At 45.7% G+C, this 12,165-nt stretch overlaps 1 protein-coding gene and 1 long non-coding RNA gene across 6 annotated transcripts in view; one reads left to right on the top strand and one right to left on the bottom strand.

Annotated features, from left to right (window-relative positions):
* Positions 1-1,870: 1,870 nt before the first annotated feature.
* On the bottom strand, positions 1,871-7,079 carry LOC310679689. Its single transcript, XR_014512476.1, has 3 exons — positions 6,943-7,079; positions 2,274-2,543; positions 1,871-2,050 (listed from the first exon to the last, which is right to left on the bottom strand). It is a non-coding gene; the product is annotated as an uncharacterized lncRNA (long non-coding RNA).
* Positions 7,080-7,144: 65 nt separating this feature from the next.
* Positions 7,145-12,165, top strand: part of WDR47 (WD repeat domain 47) — a 42,547-nt gene continuing 37,526 nt past the window's right edge. For 2 of the 5 annotated variants that reach the window (XM_083445163.1, XM_083445162.1), the window contains exon 1: positions 7,242-7,575. The gene's annotated coding sequence lies outside the window, so the exon portion shown is untranslated. Of the gene's footprint in view, positions 7,576-11,616; positions 11,673-12,165 lie in introns of those variants that run through there. The other 3 variants (XM_083445160.1, XM_083445159.1, XM_083445161.1) reach the window with 3 other exon arrangements.

Raw genomic sequence — 12,165 nt, 5'->3', positions numbered from 1 at the left:
CACAGGGGTAGCTCACCTCTCTGACAACCCACTTGAACCTTCCCCAGGATCCAGCTCCTGACTCGCTTGAGACCCCTCCTGCAGCACAGGCATTCCTTGAGGTCCCAGTTTCACCTTCCTCAACCCGCTTGGGTCCTCCTATGGGTTATTTAACTCCAACTCCCTGTTTTACTTAACCCCCCAAACCCCCCCCCTCATAATTGGCCCATCCTCTCTATGACATCTCCATGGGGCTCATGACAGAAATCAACCCAGAAGGCAGCATTTTCACCTGTTGACTCGAAGGTTTTGTTAACTACAAGTGAACTACATCCATTTGACATGCCCTGCTTTCATCATGGGCACAGGTCAACACTGAATCGGAAAATTATTATTGGCTTGTTCAAAGGACACACACCACAGGAGCGCTGCGGAGGTGCTCGATAATTTCTTCCCATTTAGGCTGCACACACACTACACCTTTAAAGCACATCCTTTTCCACAAAAATTATGAATGCTAGTTTACCCCTTTCAGAGCTACAGTTCCCAAAAACCCTTGATTGCCAGTGTGGTGTAGTGGTTAAGAGTGGTAGATTCGTAATCTGGGGAGCCGGGTTCACTTCCCCGCTCCTCCACATGCAGCTTCTGGGTGACCTTGGGCCAGTCACGCTTCTCTGAAGTCTCTCAGCCCCACTCACCTCACAGAGTGTTTGTTATGAGGGAGGAAGGGAAAGAAGAATGTTAGCCGCTTTGAGACTCCTTCGGGTAGTGCTAAAGCGGGATATCAAATCCAAACTCTTCTTCTTCTTCTTAACAAACTAAACTAGTGCCCAGAATTCTTTGAGGGAAAGAATGTGCTTTAAAGGTGTGGTAGCCTTGTGCTAGAAGCAACCTGTCTTATGTTAACTGGATAAGCAGACTACAGAGCTTGTTCATGCTTTTGATTCAACCAACTGATTAAACCGGGGGTGCAGGTGAGATGGGACCGTTCATAAAACTCCTAAAAACTTGTACTTTCTCAAAATTATCATTTCTCTCTTGCTGTAATGAAGCTCTAATTCTACCATTGTTTTTATGAGCACTTGTGTGCAAATTACGATACATCAGTTTATACAGCTTCTTATTAATTAATTAAATCTCTGCACCGCATTTCATCAGGATCACAGGGCTGTTCACAATATAAACACAATCCTTATAGCCCAATCCTAAACTGCATATTTACAGCAAATCCTACCAAGTCCAGAGCTTGTCCCACATGTTTTTGTGATCGGGCTGGCACCAAAGCATCATTTCCATAGCTAATTCTTCCCCTTCTTTGTCAAACATGTTTTAACACTTACTCAGTGATGCAACATGTTCTGAGTTTCCCTGTCCCGGTGCTATAGGATTGGTTGATGGGGAAGCTCACAATTTGATGTAGCGTCAGGGAGTGAGAGTTCCTGACAAAAGTACTAATCCTTTTCAGTATTGATGTTTTGAAATATGTTAATATACCTGCATACTCTCAGCATACTCTTTTTGTAATTAGTCAAACTCAGCTCAACTCTCGTATCAAGTTATCAAGTAGTATTTCATCACCCATGTCTTACTATATCAAAGAGCTTTCCATCTAAGATAGCAAGTCCTGGCAAGTGCCTCTTGAGTGTAAACACATTTATTAAGGTGCTTGGATGTGCAGAATTGTCACCTTAAATCAATATTGCTTATTGTTTTGACAAGCCTAGAAACCGGTAGTACAAGAATTTGGATCAGCTCCAGAAGTGTTGAGTAAGTACCATGAAACTATTTGTAAACTATTTGTGTGGATATGTGAACAATGTTCAGTGAATGCTATGTTATCCAGGAGAGCATTTCTTTTGATGGGACAAGCTGTGAGGCTGAAACAAAAGAAAACACACAAAGCAAATAAAGTGATGTTGGTCCATAATCCATGAAGCAATACATTTATTAGGACCAACCAATATGTCACAAAAGCTTTCAATTTCTCTAGAGCTCTTCATCAGACTGGGATATTATATATATAACAGTTTCCTTCACTGCACCCTCCACTGTTGCTTTGTTCTTTTATTATCTATGAAAACAAAATATAGGGTGTTTTTTTAATGCTCTAAATATTAAGTATTTCCCACCCAGTGCCTCCAAGCAAAGAGTAGATAAACAAGGTACTTTGTTAACACAGTGTAGACATTTAATAACTCATACAGATTTAAGGCAATTCATTAATAACAGAACCATCCATTTTGGTGAGCAGATAGGAAGGAAAGTATTTGGATGCAGTAATGGCTTTTACTTACCAGTATTTGTTTATTCAGTCACTACATTTATGGCAAAAAGGATTTTCTGTAGCAGTGGAAAATGTGAGAAAAGACAAGGACAAACTGGAATCAAGAAAGCTCTCAGATGGTAATTACATGCACTGGCAACAAGCCAGCAGCTTTCACTGCAAAAATAGAGGAAAATGCTACTGTGATGTCAAGACTGTGGTACAGGCCCCAGCACTGGCAAGCAACCCAGGCCTGAGCTTGACCCAGTCAGAACAAAGGGGAGCAGGACAAACAGAGAAGCTGAAAGGCAAAATGGAACAAATACGATTTCTTACCAAAACCACATCAATCAGAATTTTACCCTTCTAAAGCAAATATGGGGGGGGGGGGGATATATAAATCACACAGAAGGAGGAGATTTCTGTGCAGCATGCAACAAAAAGCCACCTGGCACCAGTTGGACCTTGAGTTATCCCTAGCTTCAGAAATGGGACCAATTAAGAATTAACATACTCCATGCCACCAAGCATAATTTGGGTATAATAAGGGCATTAATCATGAAGAGGTTTGGGAAATGACAATTTGTGAATTAATAACGGCCAAAATGGTGACCTGTCAAGTAATGGCTACCTCTCCCTGTAGTGTAATTGGGGTCTAAGACTCAGTGCACACATTACTGCAGTGTTGACAGGGTCGACCCACCCAGAAGGCAAGGCAAGGCGACTGCCTCAGGTGACAGGATCCACAGGGGCAGCAGACCTGGCCTCCAAGGAATGTCACTGGCACTGTAGCCTTTTTAATCCATGGGTAGGAATAATTGTTGCACCCGAGCAGAGACAAAAGGAGCCAAACGACACCAAGGGGTTAATCCAGAGAAAGAGCGTTTTATTCTGCCATCCGGAAGGGCAGAGGCACCTGTGTGATTCAGTTCACAAAAGACAGGCCGCACCGAAAACATTCTACAAGCAGGTTTTATCCTTTTTTCCAAACCCCTTTTCCCCTCTCCCCCTTCACAGATCCTTACATAGAATGTTGCTTTTCGTTCCCTGCCTCTGTTCCCGGAAGTATGTTGCAAATCAATGTACCAGGACAAGGTTGCTTGGATCTGGGAAACGAAAGGTTTTCTGTTCTCAGCTCTGGGTTTGTTACAGCGTTTTTGTTACAAAGAGGACTGCTTAGCTTGTGCTTTTTGTCTTAGAGGAAATTGCAGTTTTTAAAAAGCGTACGCCGAGGCCTGGCTGGGGGGGGGGAATTCACAAACAGTTTTTAGGGCTTTCTGGGGTAACCCTAACTGTACCCCTTCATTCCATACCTCTCAATTTTGGACAGCCTTTTTCTCAAAAAGGCTCGTCCCAGGAAGACACAGGCTGATATTCTCGGGTCAGAGCTATAATCTGGGGGCGAAGCATGCGAGAAATCATTTGCGTGTCATTGTATGCAAGCATTGCAGCAAGCAAGGTACAGAAAAGCAAAAAATTAGCAAAATGAAAAGTGGGCCAAGCAGCAGCAAAAACAGGCCTTTTACCCATCCTAGTTTTGGCAACCAGTCAAGCCATGACATGTCCCATCCCTCCCAGGTTTGGGTAGGAATATGGGCCACTGTTTCAAGTCCTGCTGCCAAATTGCGAATGGCCTCACCATGATCAGAGATGTTAAAGCAACAGGCCCCACCGGTGAGATTTAACGCTGCACAAAAGCCGCCATGTTGCGCCAGGAGAAAGTCCAACGCTAATCGGACTGAGAGAAACGCATTGCATGTCTCATCCAATTGCGTGGCAATTAGCCTAAGGGCCGTGGCTGTCGTGTTAGCAACAATCTCTACCACTGCCTGGAGTCTGATTATGCGGTTCAAGTTATAGATTGGCCCTCTTGCCCCAGAGATTTTCTCTCCCCGATTCCAAGAGGCTGGAGCATAATGGGCCAGTATCCTTTCCGGAGGCCACTGATTTTGGCTCCAATCCTGGGAGCTGCCACCTGCAAGTGTTGCCAGGTCAGCCGAACGCCTCCTTCTAGGGGGTGCAGAGGGTATCTGGTCAGGAATCCACATGGGGGGTATTAAGTAGGCTGGAAAACAGACCCCATACCATCCTCTTGGGAGGGCATGATAGGCCTTTCTGCCACACACCCAGTAAACGTCCTGACCATGGGCAGATATGGTGCCTGTCAGCAAGCGGGCCAGGCATGCAGTCAATTTGGAACCAGAAAAAGTTCCTGTCTTGGACTCAGGCATGTCAGTTGGGGCTGGGAAGGTACGATCACAGTGGGAAGTGCCCACATAGGTCTGAGCGTCATTGGCGTCATTCGATTTGTTGACACAAAGGCAGCCAGTGATCCTGTGAACCTGGAAAGGGATGGAATGATTCCATAAAATGTTGACCAAGTTTGGATCAAAGGATCCTCCAGGAGGCATTCTGGTAAATACAAAGGCCAGTCAACTTCACATAAATGTTGGAGTCTGCTTTCTTTGAGTTTACATCCCCACTCCTCTGCTTTCGTGGCACTTTTCCAGTTTTCCAGAAAGCTCTGTAGTGGTGTCTCAAGAATTGTTTTACTGCTTTTATTTCCCATGACTCTGGGATCCTGGGGACACTGGGACACTCAGCCCTCCTAACGTTATTTTCTCTCACTCAGTCACAGGCCGGACGTTGCTTTCAACGTCTCACACACTCAAAACATTCACTGGAGTGTCCCCACACGCACATTCAGAAAAAAAAACAAAAACCCATGCACCTCCCCCAATCCCCTTTCCCCCCCAAAAAATAACCACAACCGGCAGCATTTAGACTTCGACTGGGGCCCAAGAGCACTCTACTGCTTCTTTTGGACACAAAAAGAACCATAACCGGCAGCGCTTAGACTTTGACCGGGGCCCAAGAGCACTCTACTGCTTCTTTTGGACACAAAAAGAACCATAACCGGCAGCGCTTAGACTTCGACCGGGGCCCAAGAGCACTCTACTGCTTCTTTTGGACACAAAAAGAACCATAACCGGCAGCGCTTAGACTTCGACCGGGGCCCAAGAGCACTCTACTGCTTCTTTTGGACACAAAAAGAACCATAACCGGCAGCGCTTAGACTTCGACCGGGGCCCAAGAGCACTCTACTGCTTCTTCTGGATACAAAACCAACCATAACCGGCAGCGCTTAGACTTCGACCGGGGCCCAGGAGCACTCTACTGCTTCTTCTGGACACAAAACCACAACCGGCAGCGCTTAGACTTCGACCGGCGCCCTGCAGCACCCTTTTTGCTGCTTTTCTGGGCAATACCAAAACCAGTGGCACTTCTTCTACCCTGCTGGCGGAGTTGATCAGACTCTCTTATTGCTCCCACCTATACCTGTGGAGCTTACCTTGTTCCTCGAGGTACCTTCTTTCTGCACGGCCGTTGCTCTTTCTCTCCGTCACTTGTCGCGTGTCCACTCAGGAACGGGTGGCCAGTCCCTCCCACGAAGTTGGCAGGATGCGCGCTGGAACTGTTGACCCAGGATCCTGAGCTGCTCGCCTTGCAGTGACGCCCTGGACCTCTTTGTCCCTCGATCTCGGGGAACGTGCTTATTCCCGGCCAATGCACCAGAAATATGTAGCCTTTTTAATCCATGGGTAGGAATAATTGTTGCACCCGAGCAGAGACAAAAGGAGCCAAACGACACCAAGGGGTTAATCCAGAGAAAGAGCGTTTTATTCTGCCATCCGGAAGGGCAGAGGCACCTGTGTGATTCAGTTCACAAAAGACAGGCCGCACCGAAAACATTCTACAAGCAGGTTTTATCCTTTTTTCCAAACCCCTTTTCCCCTCTCCCCCTTCACAGATCCTTACATAGAATGTTGCTTTTCGTTCCCTGCCTCTGTTCCCGGAAGTATGTTGCAAATCAATGTACCAGGACAAGGTTGCTTGGATCTGGGAAACGAAAGGTTTTCTGTTCTCAGCTCTGGGTTTGTTACAGCGTTTTTGTTACAAAGAGGACTGCTTAGCTTGTGCTTTTTGTCTTAGAGGAAATTGCAGTTTTTAAAAAGCGTACGCCGAGGCCTGGCTGGGGGGGGGGAATTCACAAACAGTTTTTAGGGCTTTCTGGGGTAACCCTAACTGTACCCCTTCAGCACTACTTCCTTGGCAGCTCCCCACCCCAAGTCACCCCTCCAGCGACCTATTGGTGCATATTAGGCACTGCTAGTCTGCTCCCCAGACCTTATTCCCAATGTATTGTTGTTGTTATTGCTAAATACATTTGTATACCAGCCTTCACCCGTGGATCTTCACTCAACCCTTCTTCCATGGTGCGGGAGTGGGAGCGCGCGTCATTTTTTGCTTTTCCTCAGGTGCCAAAATGTCGGGCTGGCCCCTGTGGGGTAGCTGGCTAAACCTCTACAGACCCCCCCCCCCCACCTTGTATCAATTACCCAACAACAACAACCTGCTTGTGTGAGTGGCCTGCTTCTAAGGGACTCGCCTAGAATGTACACGTGTCTGGAAGAAAGACGTGGTTGCTAACCATGCCATTGGGAACGGCTAGTTTGTATGTGTGTATTTTGTTATTGTTTTTATTCTTGTTTTTGGTGTTTTTATCCTGCATTGTTTATGTTGCGAACTGCCTTGAGATGTATGGATAAAGGGCAGTATCCCATTTTAATAATAACAATAACAACAATAATAGTTTGGCACTATTAATGTTAAGGGAGAACAGCCTTTGAAACACCCACCCTAGGAATTACTGGGGCGGGAAGAGGATGCGAAGGAGGAGACAAAAAAACACCCTCCGTAAGATGCGATTAAGAAAAAACCACCAAACAGATGCGAAGCAATCTTGCCGGAGGAGGAGGAGAAGAAGAGAAAATCCACACCCCGGATTCCCTCGCTCCTTATTGGCCCGCTTCCGCCGCTGCCACCCCCGATCCCCGTCGCGCCTCCCGCCCGCGCCGCTCCCCGACATGGGCTGGGCGAGCCATTCCTCCCGGAGGGACGCCGCCCCTGCGCCCGCCCGCCCCTTTTTCCCTGGCTCTCCCAGTCAGGCGGCTGCGCTGTCACCCCGCCCAGGCGCCGCGGGGCCCTGAGGAGCCGGCCTGCCGGGCACTGATTGGAGAAGCCGCTTGACAACCGCAGCCAGGGCGCTGCTGTCGCCGCCGCCACTACACAAGCCGGGCCGGGAAGGCGAGGAGCAGCTGGGCGCCGGCAGGCAGGCAGGCAGGGCCGCGTTGGCTGCTGGCGACGGGACCCTCTTCCCCTCCTTCCCTCCCTGCCACTACCCCGGTGGGGAGGCTCCGCTTGCCGCCATTTTGCGCGCCCCCGCCAGCCCCGGTCTCCCCTCGCCGCTTTGGGAGGGAGCCTCCCCTGAGGTGAGCCTCTGTCTCTTCCCTGAGGGATGGGCCCTACGGCTGCCCTGGCTTGGGTGGGTGGCGCCGCCTCCGCTGAGGGGGGAAAGAACCGGGTCGAAGGAGAGGGAAGGTGGGAAGGGATGCCCGGGGCCTGAGGGCAGGCCCCGAGTGAGTGCCCGTTCGGGGGGCACCCCTTGGAGGCGTTGGCAGGGCAAGGGCTTGGCGCTGCTGGTGGTGGCGGCGGCGGCGGTGGCGGGAGGAGCGAAGCGACAGCCTCCCTTGGGCTGCTTTGGTGCTGAATGAGCGAAAGGACCATTTTCTTTACCCCCCCCCCCCAACCCATCCTGCTTATTTGTCTCCCGTTGAGTCAGTGCATGCTTCATCGCCACGGCTGCCTCTCCTCACACTCCGCCGGCCTCGCGAGGGGAAAGTGTTGTATGCGTGTGCATTGCTGCTGAATTTTGTCCGTTGCCCATGGTTTTGTTGCATTTTGCTTCCCGTTCTCTGGCGAACGTCTCCTCCTCTCGTCCCCGCACCTCCCTCTTCTGCCTTTGTTATTGCAGCATTATTAGCAGGGCAAACCTCCCAGAACGGGTTAAGCACCTGCAAAGCTGCTCTCCCTAAGTAACCCAGATCTGTCCTGGGCACATAAGAGACATTGTTTGTTTGTTTGTTTGTCTGTGCTGTGCTTGGTGTGCTTGACAGGAGAGGATGCCTGAAACAGGTTTGCAGTGTCACTGTCTGGAGGAAGAAAAAAAAAAAAGATGGGGTGTTTTTATAGCCTGTCTTACCTGCTCTGAGGTTTTTAATTGTGCGTTTTCCCGAGAAAGCATTCCAGTTTTGTGTCCTAGAGTCCCTGCTCCTGAGTAATTTCATTGCAAGGGTAGTGTCACAGCACAGTAGCTTTTTCAGCATGTTTTAGCAGGAAAAACTTGAGTGTCAAGTATCCAATTCCCTGTTGCAATCCTTTGTTCACACAACTGAGCTGCAGTGAAGGAAGGGTGGGTTCGTGGATGCATGCATGCGCATGCTTCTTTTAGAATGTGTTTAGTTTAGTGACAATCCTGTGAGTGTACAAACGAAGGGTGACAGTTATTATGGATGCATTCTGAATACAGGAATGCAAACTTGACAAAACATATTGGCAGCAGGCAGCTGCAGATGTTGCAGCGACTGTATACAATAGCTCGAGACAATAATGGAATACTTTGTTCTTTGTTTGAACAAAGAGCAAATCAATTTGTTGACAACCTTAGTTTGAAGGATGCCATGAATGAATGCCTGTGACTTTTCTGTAGTACCATGTGTCTGTGGTATATTCTGGTTTGGAGACCTGAATAGCAATAGGTCACACATGAGAAAGGCTAAATAAATATAATATGCTGACATAACTGTTATGCTAGTGACCCCTTCCTATTTCTATATGGTAATCTTTTGAATAGCCTTTTCTCCTCTTCATCTCCTGATTAATTGCTGTAATTAGTATGTTTTATCACCTTCCATTCTTGCTTTGCTCATCTATTTAATTTGATAATCTTTTAGACAAATAATAGTTGGAGAATAAATTATAGCAGGTGAAAACAAGAGAATGCACAGCTATTTGACAACAAAAATTATTCATTTTGGCATAAATGGGGCAACATAGATCATGAGAATTATTTTAGCTTACCACTCTGTAAAGGTGCAAAGGATGTGGCTTTTCAGTGCCCCATTGGTCAGTCACAGATAACTTCTGCACTTGGCTATTCTTGAAGCCTCCTCATGTGTTTTCTCTTTCACAAATATATACACAAAATTTTGGTGCCAAATAAATTTTCTAGGAGCCACTTGAAAGTAAGAAGTAGAGATCCCAATGTAGGTGCCTGGCAAAAACATTCCTCTTCTCCCAGGCCTTTGGCTAATTATGCAATCTTTGGCCTATGAAGGACAGCATAGAAATTTTAATAATGATGATGATGATGAGAGTTTTATTCTTGCTGTTATGCTGCAGGCTCTTCCCACCCCACTTCTCCCATATAGGGTTTACTTGAAAGATGCCAGGCTGAAATCTATCTAGGAATCATAGCTAATATTCCCTTGAGGTTCGCCTCATTGTGGTACCTACCAAAGAAACCTTTCTGTCCTCTTCAGTAATCTTGACACCAGGATCAGTTTTTGAGACACTGGATTTTTGCATCTACCTCCTGTCTGCAGCACTGTTGCATTTTTATATCTTAGGTTCAATCCACGCACTGTGGCACTACCAGAAAAGGTGTGCTAATTATGATAGAGCTACCATCTTCCTTTCATGCCTAGCATAAAGAACATATAGTAATTTTGTACCACCTGACATGCATCCTTTTGGGCAGGCCAATTGACTGCAGCTATGGAGCAGGAGGATGTGAAGCATTTGCTCTTTATTTATTGAATAGAGGTTTTGGTTGTTGCAATTAGAAGCAATTGTTTTCCCTTAGTAAGCCAAAGAGTTGAAAAACAGTGGGTCACTGAGTCCTTTTGCTCTGTCGTGGCCTGGCTTGGGTAATATTGTTAAAGCACAATACTGTTAAAACAAAGCAATTCTCCTTCTCCTTTTATTTCAGTCAGAGAGTTAAACATATGCATTTCCTTACCATAAAATGAAAAGGGGGTAAAAGTGCTTGCTTTTGATTGGAATGCCCTATTTATATTATTATAAAAATGATTAGAATGGGTGCAGTGAAGAGCTGAAAAGCACTGGGATTTTCCCTTTAAGTACATATAGTTGTGTGGAATGTTTATTGTAAACCAGTGGTGGGGAACATGTGGCCCTCCAGATGTTGCAGCACTACAAATCCCATCATCCTGGTGCTGCTGGTTAGGGCTGATGTGAGTTGTCCTCCAACATAATTTGCAAGGCCACAGGTTCCCACCCCTGTAATAAACAGTGGATATCTGTTATAATCACAAAATAAAGGGCACTTTTTATCCATAATCAGTTATTGACCCTCAAATATGCCTCTTACTGAACAATAAGTAATACATGGACATAATGTAAATAAATCTATGTACCTTTTAAAATTTAAATGCTGCCTTAATACCTATTTGCCACAAATACTTATCCTTATCCTTTGATTAAAAGGCTGTTAGGAGAGACTAAATAAGGAATAATAAACCAGTGCCTTGGCCCCTAGGTGCCTGCCTGTCTTTGTGTATTGCAGAAATTGTGCATTGTCAGGAGGTGTTTTAAATAATAATAAATACTGTACTATGCCAAATGAATATTCAATTATTTGCATATTAATCTATTTTAGTTTTCTGTTGTATATTGAACTTCTGTTTACAATTACTTTAGATTCTACTGTGCTATTTTGGGAGATAAATCATTACACAATAGCAACTAATTTTACAAATTATGGGCTTGAAGGACTGTCTCAAATTGAGGGTGACCTTAAGTACAGTTTGTTCCCTTTCTAAAGAAGATTGTAATTTCTTTATTAACACTTCAGTTTAACAATCAAAGAAATGAAAGGAACCAACAAGTGCTTCAGGCAGGCTTCAATACTAAACACACTAGAGATGGGAAGTATCACAGTGGTACATTCTTCTGACACATACATAGGATTGTACTGTTGGCTAGCCTGTTGTTTCAAGGCAGAATTACCTGACAACTTGTGTTCTGCAAGATGATCGTGTTAAAGCCACATTGCATCACACAGTTCATCTAGCTTGCTGAATAAATAGTATGAAGCGAGCCAAGCCACAAGCTACAGCGGAGGGAAGAAACTTAGTATTAGATATACTCCCAGTAATTTAGCTCTAAAGGCACTAAATTATAATTAAAATATAATCTTAACATCTATAAAATACATTTATTAATTTGTGATTTAAGACAATGTTCAATTTATTACCTTAAAGCAGCCTTTAAGAAATAAATTGTTACTTGCGTACTAAGCCTTAAATCTTGTACTCACTTACCTGGCAGTAAGTCCCATCGAACTCAGTGGGATTTACTTCTAAGGCCCCATCTGCACTATGTATTTAAAGCAGAATTATTGATTGATTGATTGATTGATTGTATTTATATCCCACCTTTCTCCAGCAAGCTCAAGGTGGCGTAAATACTTCTCCTCCCCATTTGATCTTCACAACAACCCTGTGAGGTAGGTTGAGCTGAGAGTGACTGGCCCAAGGTCACCCAGTGAGCTTTATGGCTAAGTGGAGATTTGAACCTTGGTTGTACAGGTCCTAGCCAGACATCCTAACCACTACATGACACTGGCTTTCCATTCTATCACTATATCACTTTAAACAGCTGTGGCTTCCCCCAAAGCATCATGGGAAGTGTAGTTGCTGAGAGGGTGCTGAGAGATCCCCTATTTTGCTCCCCAAGCTACAATTCCAGTGTGGTTTAACAATCAGTCCCTCTTCCCAGGAAACTCTTGCAACTGTAGTTCTGTGAGGGGAATTGGGGCCACCTAACAGCTCTCAGCACCCTTAAACTTTAGTTCTCAGGCTGCTTTGCAGGAAAGCATAACTGTTCAAAGTGGTTAGCTGTTTAAAACTGTCTATACTACTTTAGTGCAGTATAGTGTAGATGAGGTCCGAGTATACATGCATAAGATTGCACTGTAAATTTGGTAATGGCAAATAGTG

The sequence above is a fragment of the Podarcis tiliguerta genome, assembly GCF_965153285.1.
Source record: "Podarcis tiliguerta genome assembly, chromosome: 6".
Classification (NCBI taxonomy): domain Eukaryota; kingdom Metazoa; phylum Chordata; class Lepidosauria; order Squamata; family Lacertidae; genus Podarcis; species Podarcis tiliguerta.
This window is presented reverse-complemented; position numbering and strand designations above follow the sequence as displayed.